Source organism: Strix uralensis, chromosome Z (genome assembly GCF_047716275.1).
Source record: "Strix uralensis isolate ZFMK-TIS-50842 chromosome Z, bStrUra1, whole genome shotgun sequence".
Classification (NCBI taxonomy): Eukaryota; Metazoa; Chordata; class Aves; order Strigiformes; family Strigidae; genus Strix; species Strix uralensis.
Window position 1 is genome coordinate 47,474,711 of NC_134012.1, and position 8,446 is coordinate 47,483,156.

At 54.2% G+C, this 8,446-nt stretch overlaps 1 pseudogene; it reads left to right on the top strand.

Annotated features, from left to right (window-relative positions):
• The window catches only part of LOC141938248 (hydrocephalus-inducing protein homolog), a 171,982-nt pseudogene extending 165,344 nt beyond the window's left edge, over nucleotides 1–6,638 (top strand).
• The last annotated feature ends 1,808 nt before the right edge of the window (nucleotides 6,639–8,446 follow it).

Below are 8,446 nucleotides of genomic sequence, written 5' to 3' on the forward strand. Positions count from 1 at the left end.
TGACAGGGCACGGGAGATTTGGCCCAGTCCTTTTAGGTATTGCCAAATGCTTGCTCTTTCCTCTTTCTGCCACCCCATTTCCTATACTCTGAACAGGCACCTTGACCACCATCTAGGGCAGACCCTGATCTGCACAAGCTTAAAGGAGGGGCATGGTGAGACCTCGGTGTGGTGTTGGTTTCAGCAGAGTCTTCTCTCCCAGGATCTGAGGGGATGGGGAGGATGATCAGGATCATAGGTAGGCAGGAGGCTGACTTTTCTATCTGGTTCTGCACAGCAGAGCATCGGCAGAGCATCACCAGCAACAAGGCAGCTGCGGGAGAACTGGCCGACAGCCCTGTCTATAGGGCCATCGCCCGCCACCTTGGCATCGATATCTCTGCAGAGGGGCGCGTGCGAGGGATCGTCGTCATCATCCATGGGGCACCCCTGACAGGTAGGTGAGCTGCAGCCCATGTCTGCAAGGAGTGGGGAAGCAGGAGAGACACATCCTGGTGGGTTGTGGTGCTTGGTTGACCAGTTGAAGCGAAGCGAGGTAAGCCACAGCTCTGCTGGTACATGAAATGGTCCCAGGCCTTCACCAGCTGGGGCAAGTGCTGTGGCTCACCCTGTGTCCACACAGCTAGGCTATCGTTCCCCCACACAGGGTGACCACGTCACCGTTGCTTCGTGGGAGCACAGTGCCTAGTGCCCATGTTGCCTCATGGGAGCAGTCCCTCGCCCACGCTGACCCCCAGACCGTGCCCAGACGCTGCCTGAGGCAGCGCTGGCCAGCACAGGCTGGTGAACGCTCTGAGTGGTGGCGGGACAGGGCTCGAAACAATGTTCTGGCCCAGGGTTGAGGTCACCACGAGGGACAAAGTGCTCAGCTGGATGTGAGGTGGAGGTGATCCTCCTGGCTCTAGAGGAGAATGCTTCTAGCCATGCTCAACTACCTCCCTCATGGTCTCCCCTAAAGGGGCACTTGATTTCCGACTGTCCTTGAAACTTTGAAATCCTGTCTGGGGACTTTCTAGAGCCTGTCCTGAAAATGCTTCACATGCAAGTGTCACCGAGCACTCTTCCTCTCTCTCAAGGAAAGACAGCAGCAGCGGTTGCCCTGTCCAAATATTATGGCGCTGCCTGCTTGTCCATCGACACCGTGGTGAGAGAAACCATCTCGGACAGGAGCAGCTCAGCAGGGCTGTGCGCCCGGGAGCTGTGCATCGGGGCTGCCATCGAGCAGAGCTGCAAGGAGGCAGAGGGTGCCGGTAAGGAGAAACACTGGACCTAGAGCAGCGCTTCAGAAACCCACCATGACCATCCACTTCTGCTTGCTCCAGAGAGGAAGTCTGACAGCCCTTGGGTCTCCTAGGGAACATGGGTGCAGCATGTAGAAATGCAAAGCCATTTCATAAAGCATCTCGTGTTATTAAAAAAAATAATCTCTGTTTTAAGGGCTCAGACAGGGGCACTTTTACTGCCTCTGGGCTTCTCAGCACATACTCCTTTTCCTAGGAGTGGTGAAGCACACCTGTATTTTTCTCAGGGGTTTTTTATATTTCCTCAAAGCTGAATCCAGCTGGCTCCTCGTGGCCATCAGGCAGAACTGCTGCCCACTTTAACAACAAAGAAGCCCTCTGAAGCTGCTCATTAAGCACTAGACAACTGACTTTGAGTGTGGCTTCAGAAACATGAGAGGAAGGGAAGAATAACCTCCCAGACTTTCAGATGAGACATGCTGCAGATGAGCTCTTTTCTCCAGAGGTTTTCCTATACACACTGTCAGGTCACACAGCTCGTGCATGTGGTGCTGTTCTCCACCTGAGACCAGAGACTTTTAGAAAATCTGGTTGGGCAGTTGGTGCCCCGCGCTCTGCAGGGTGAGGCCAGACCCTGGTTCTGGTGGGGGAAGTTTTGCATTGCTCCGCTTTGAACCTGGTTGGGTTGGGAGCTGGTGGAAGGAAGAAGGGTCTGGGCCTCAGGTGGGGTTATCCCATGCGGAGGATTTAGCTCCAGTGGAGATGGGGGATGCAACTAGGGCAGGGCTGCATGTTACCATCTCCATGTGAGAATGCAGGATGGGTGCAAGGTACACAAATGATGCTCCTGGAGGGTGGAGCCTTGGCTTGATCCATAGGGGAGCTAGTGTGCAGTGTCACCTGAGTGCACATTTGTGAGGAGGGACGCGGAGCTGTGCCTTAAAAACTCTCTGGCTTTAAAATCCAGTATCAGATGGTGTGCTTTACCATGCTAATAAGAGAAGCAGGGCAGGAGCTGCTTCTGGAGATCGGTGCTGCTAGTGCCCAGCAGGCTGGGGAACAATGGCCGTGTCCCTGCCAGGGCGCAGGGCTGTGCCCGTTGGGGTGGAAGGTGCCTGCTTGCTCCCCACTGAGCGTCTGTCCACTCCACAGGTCACAACGCAGATGCGTCCCTCAGCCTGCAGTTCGACACCAGGGCCAAGCGCAGCCTAGACATGAGACGGTCCAGCTCTGTGGACAAACTCAGCCTGCGGTCCGTCAGGTCCTGAGGCCAGGTGAGCGCTGTGGCGGGCAAGAAGAAGACAGATGGCCCCACACCCCAATCCCAGAAACAGCATCTGATGGATCTGACAGGCTCCCAGGTGAAGCACGATCTGCACTGGTTAATGCCTGGGACCTTTCTATTGCCTCTGAGAAGTGAAGGGGCCGCTTCCAGTGGAGGCTCTGTGTCACCCAGAGCCTGGTGCGGGGGTCTGTAGTGCAGAGAGCCAGCTGGGCAGGCTGGGCGTGGCTCGGGGTGGGAATGAAACCCTGTGCTCTGGCAGAAAAACTCTACGGCATCTTAACAGATTGTTGGCAAAGTGCAGTCCTGGCTAACGTGACTGCAGCAGTGGGCAAAGCTGCCGGGTGCTGCGCTGAGGGCTTGCAAGCTTGGGTCTCTGCTGGCCACGGATGCACCCTCCAGCATGGTCCCCTGGAGCTGCTGGCCTGCAGTTTTGTTCTAGTCTCCTGCTAGTGAGAAACCCCAGCTCCAAGCCCAGCAGTTGGAATTGTTTGGGGGTTTCCAAAGTGGTTGATTTTTCTTGTGGTGTTCAACATTACAGGGCTCATCAAGTTCTCACCTCTCTCCCCTTCCCTGCGTTCCTGCACAGCGATGGCTGAGCATCAGTGGCAGCACATCAGGAGAGCTGGGCTTTAGGAGCTGCGTGCTGCCCGAGGACCTGCTGGTGGCCATCCTCTCTGAAAGGCTGCAGGTACGTGGGGTGGGGGCAAATGGTACGTTCTTGCTACAGAGAGACAGGCAGCGAGGTACAATTCAGAGAGGAGGAGGGCTGTGCCTGCTCTTGGAGGAGTCCTGGGCTGCGTGCAGGGATCCGTGGGTGAAGCTGCAGATGCCATAAGTTGGCAGAGCGTGGGGAAAGATCAGAGCTTGTCTGAGCTGCTGCACTTGGAACTGTGATGGCTGGTGATCTTTGACATCAGGCTTTAGTGACTAGCTGAGAGCCCAATGCGTGCAACAGCTGACTTTCTCTTCCTTTTCGACTTTATCTGCAGCTGAGTGACTGCTACCAGGGAGTGGTGTTTGATGGCCTGGAGACCCCCTTTGCACGCGACATGGCGTCTGCTCTCCTCTGCCTGCTCAAAGCTGTCAGAAATCGGCCTTACATCTATTTTGTGAACCTGTTCCAGGATTATGCTTCTTTGAAAGCCAGGGAGATGGCCGCAAAAGAGCAGGAAGGTGAGACTCTTCGTCTCCGTAACTCTGAAATCTTCTCTCTCAAGCCCTCAGCCTTACCCGTGTGTATCTGGGTTACCAGCAGAACTTGTAAGAGATGTTTTTATTAATCCTTCCACCTTCTGCCTCGGTGTAGCCAGCACTCAGCTCACAGCTGCTTAAAATTCAACAATGCTGAGGCTGACCTCAGTCTCTAACATTAAAGCCTGGGCACAAGTGCAAGCTGTTGTGGCTCAATAACTAATCACTGGCCAGCTGTCCACAGTGCTGGTGCATGTGAGCCAGGCAAGGCATGGGAACTCACTGGCCAGCGATAGTTTGGGGGCTTATCTGAATTCTGAAGCAGGGATGTGAGCTTGCCAGTATCTCCTGGCAGGATGATAGGCTGGGTCAGGACAGAGTTGTGAATCCTGGCAGCTCACCCAGAGCAGCAAGCTCTGCTTGCAGGCACTGATGGTTTCTCCTTGGTCTGTGCTGAAGGACAGGAGTGGGAGGAAGCTGCCAGGAGGGCGAAAGCACGTCTCTGGGAAATGGAAGAGGACGAGTATGATGCCCTCACCGAGGAGGAGAAAATTCAGTTTGATAACAGTATACTGCAAGTCCAGCGTGAGAGGAAGAAAAGGTCTGTAAGCCTTCAATGGGTGCCTCCCCAGGATAGTGTCCCCAAAGGGTTTCCCTGCTCCGGAGACCTTGGTTGTGCTCAGAGGGGTTACCAAGGCCAAAAGCATTAATTACCAGCAGCACAAGGATTGCCAGTTCCACCTCCCTGGTTCCCAGCAGAGGAGGGACCTTCCTCCGGTGAGATGAGAACATCTTCTCTCCGTTTTAGTGGTGAGCCCTTCGGCTTTGACACTGGCTGCAGGGAGCTGGGCTCTGTGCTTCCCTTGCCACAGTGCTTACAAGTGTCTCTAAGTTAATTATGTTCGTTCTCATCTTCATCGCCCTTCTTCTCCAAACCAGAGGGGTTGTGGTGTGGGTTGGTTGAGGCGCAGCTGTGCTGGCTTGGTTTGGATCCCGGTCCTGCTGTAGGTGAGGGAGGCCCTTGCACTGCTGAGCTCCCAGGGTTTTCCTTACTGAGTGACACCAGCCACAAAAGCTGGTGTCTCTTAGGCTCACCTTCAGCTGCAGCAGCAGGTGAGCCTGGGAGAAGCTCTGATCCAGCAAAGCAGCCCTGTTCAAGAGGATACACAGGATAAGCTTAAGCCCCTATTAACCTGTGGTGGTTTGACCTTGGCTAAATGCCAGGTTCCCACCAAGTCGCTCTATCACTTCCCCCCCTTCCCCTTTTTTCTCAACAGGGCAAAGAGGGGAAAGAAAATAACCAACCCTTGTGGGTAAAACAAAAGCAGTTTTAATATAAGCAAAGCAAAGCAAAGGTCCGCGCGCGGAAACAAAAAAAAAAAGAAAAAACCAACAGATTTATTCTCTACTTCCCATGAACAGGCGATGTCGGGCCTTCTCAGGAAGCAGGGCTCCAATACGCGTAGTGGTTGCCTCGGAGGACCAAGGGTGACCCCACCCCCTTCCTCCTTTCTCCCAGCTTTATGACTGAGCAGACTGAGCAGACGTCATATGGTCTGGAATATCCCTTTGGTCAGTTCGGGTCAGCTGTCCTGGTTGTGTCCCCTCCCAAGATCTTGCCCACCCCGTCCCACTGTGTGGGGGGGGAAATGTCGGAAAGAGCCTTGGTGCTGTGTAAGCACTACTCAGCAGTAGCCACAACACCAGTGTGCTATCAACACCCTGCCAGCTCCCAACATAAAACACAGCACCATGAGGGCTGCTACAGGGGAACCAATCCTGGCTCAGCCAGACCCGGTACATAACCCCTGCCTGAAACTTGGGGAGGGACTTGCTTAAAGCGAGCCTGTGTTTCAGCACTTCTTTCAACCCCAGCTGAAGTTTGTTTCCCTGGGAGGAGATCACTAGGGCTGCTTCAAACTGTGATTTCCAGGACAGGCAGCACAAGTTTCCCATGGTCCCAGCTGGGCTCCAGCAGGAAACCTGGTTGTTTGGAGCCTGTTTTGCAGGAGGGCAGTTACTGCAGCCTTTGCTTTCTGATTGATATGGCTAGTCTTGCTAAGGAGCAGGCTGTGCCCAGGGAGAAGGGCTAGATAAGCCAAGTATTGGTGCAGGGATAAGCAGGTGTTAGTGATTTGTGAGCTGGTTTAGTGATTTGTGAGCTGGATATTGAGAGCTTCAGGCTCCAGTGTGGAGCAATGGTGGATCAGTCTTTGGCAGCATGCTGGAGGTGTCCAGGTGGACCTTATTGGAGAAGTAGTGCAATTTAGACCTTGTGACAGCAAAGCCTAGATTTGGCTGGCCCTGGAGGTCCCCTCCCACTTCCCTCACTTTGGATGTCCCAGCCTCCCCAGGTTGAGGGAAGTCCACAGAGCTGGTCTAACAGTTGTGCCTGGCCTTAGGGTCAGTGAATGAAGTGTGGGACCAGCTAGGATTGCAGCGAGCCCCGATTTCTGGCGGTGACTCTCGGGGATGTTTTCTGTTTGTCTTGCTGAAGGAAGATGGAGTGGCTGGCTCGAGAGCTTGAGGAAAAGCACCGGTGGGAGCTCGAACGCTTGAGGGAGGAGGAATTGCTGAAGAAGTTGTCTAAGTGGGCCAAGAGAAAGCTTGGAAAAGACAAAGAAAATGCTTCAAGGAAGAAAAGCGAGCCTGGAGTCAGGCAGGTGGGTGGTTGTGTTTATAGAGAAGAGTGAAAGCCCTGGGGACCCGCCTGCTGAGCCGTACCATTCCTGGCGAAGCCAGCAGCCACCCGCAGTGCTGGGGGTGAGTACCTGGCCATCAGCAACACACGGGGCTGTGCTGGGAAACAGCAGCCAGTGTTTGATCGTGCTGCTGCTTCATCAGGGGTATTTTCGCATGGGTTTGTTGGGTAGAGCTGTTCTTCTAGGGTCGTGCTGCCTTTGAGTCGTGGCTTCACGTAACTCCAAGCCCTAGATAGTTTTAGTTCAGCATTTCTCCCCGTTCTGCATGTGACTTACACCTCTGAGCCATGACCCGCCTGGGATGTGGTGTCTTTTGCTACCTGTCTGGCAGGAGATACCAGCAGGCCCTTTAGGTATTCATTAGCAGCCAGACTTCCCAAAGTGTCAGCCAGACACAGGGATGGATGCTCAGCACACCAGAAACGTGCCCGGAGGACTGCACAGGAGTAAGGAGGTGTCTTAAGTTCCCTGTTTGGGTTGGGGAAGCTGTTCTGTTTCTCAGCTGGTTTGCAGGACTCCTCATCAGTCTGGCACTGGGGAGTTTAGTTTCAGTTGAGCTCAGCTGGGTACCAGCTGTGTTCTGAATTGGGATTTGTAGAGCACCTAGCACAGGTCTCAGATGAGGCGTGGGGTGCTATTGCAAAGATCGCCGCTGTCCTACAGCATTTGAGTTGGTGCTTTGAAATGCTCACAGCTTTTTCCTGCTCCTCCTGCCCAGAATACGAATGCATCCACTAGCAACACCAGCGCATCCACCGGCAACCTGTCCAATGTCACCGAGGGGGGAGAGAAGAAGGGATCTGCAAAGGAGCACCCAGACTCTCTTGCAAGTAACAAGGAAGATAAGAAAAAGCAGAGCAAGGCTCCCCCGACAGAGGCCTGCCCAGTGGAGGTTGTGCAACCTGCAGACCCAGAACAGGGGGAAACCAAAACTGAGGCACAGAGTGACAGCGAGAAGAACTTGGCCCTGAGGTTTAAGATCTACGAGGCATCACAGAAGGATGTCACACACATTTTGTCATCCTGGGACAGGGCTCAGGGTATCCTGCTGTCCCCTCTGAACCAAGAGGTGATGCAGCACCAAGTACAAGGCCAGCGCCAGCATTTATCCAGGCGGAGGAGCCAAAAGGACAGAGAGAAGGAGCATCTAGAAAAACTGAAGGCTCTTGAGGACTCCAAGTTATCTGGGCTGGAAGGGGAAGGTGCAGAAGGGTCAGCCAGGGGCCAGGACGTCGGGGTGCCCTGCTTGGACATCCAGGTGCTGAGCTCTGCAGATGTGACTAGGGCGATCCTGGAGAGTGGCAAGCTGCCAGCGGCAGAGCAGGTAAAGCCCTTGTGAGGCTCAGATGCTGAGCCTGCCGTGGTCTGGGCCCTGGTGCATTGTGTCCAACCAGGTGACAACAGCACAGAGCCTTGTCCAGGACACTGATGATGTTCCACGATGGCTTCACAGCAGCCACATGGCTGGGGAAGTTCTTGCCATCCCTCAGATGGGTGGAAAGAGGGAGGGCTCTCTGTTAGAACATCCTCTCTGTTTGGAGAGTTTCCCAGTCTGGAAATCATTAAAAATGGTCCCAGGGCAGGGCAACTCCTGGTCATTGTTTCCTTCAGCCGAGTCACTCAGAGCTGAGATTTCTCTCTAGGTCCCACTTGTAGGTCCTGGCACTGCTCTGGAGCCTGCCCACCCCACTGGGCATAAAAAAGCACTGTACTCCATGTAAATAAAAAAACCCATTGCCAAAAGCTCAGTGCCTTTCAGGAAGTGTGAGGATGAAGGCGACGGGAGTATAAACAGGGTTTTCTCTTATGCTTTAGATCCTGGATGACCTGGGACTGGGTCCCTCGGGGCCTCCCATTCCACCTACTGCTTTTTACTCTGTGATCCGCTACCCGGAGAAGCGGATGGTCCCTGCAGCAGGAGAAGCCCTCGAGCACTTCACCTTTGTGGTGCCAGAAGGTGCCACTGCAGAAGAAGGAAAGAAGGAAACCAGAAGTTTCTTGGACGTCCCTGTTGTGCCTGCAGTGAA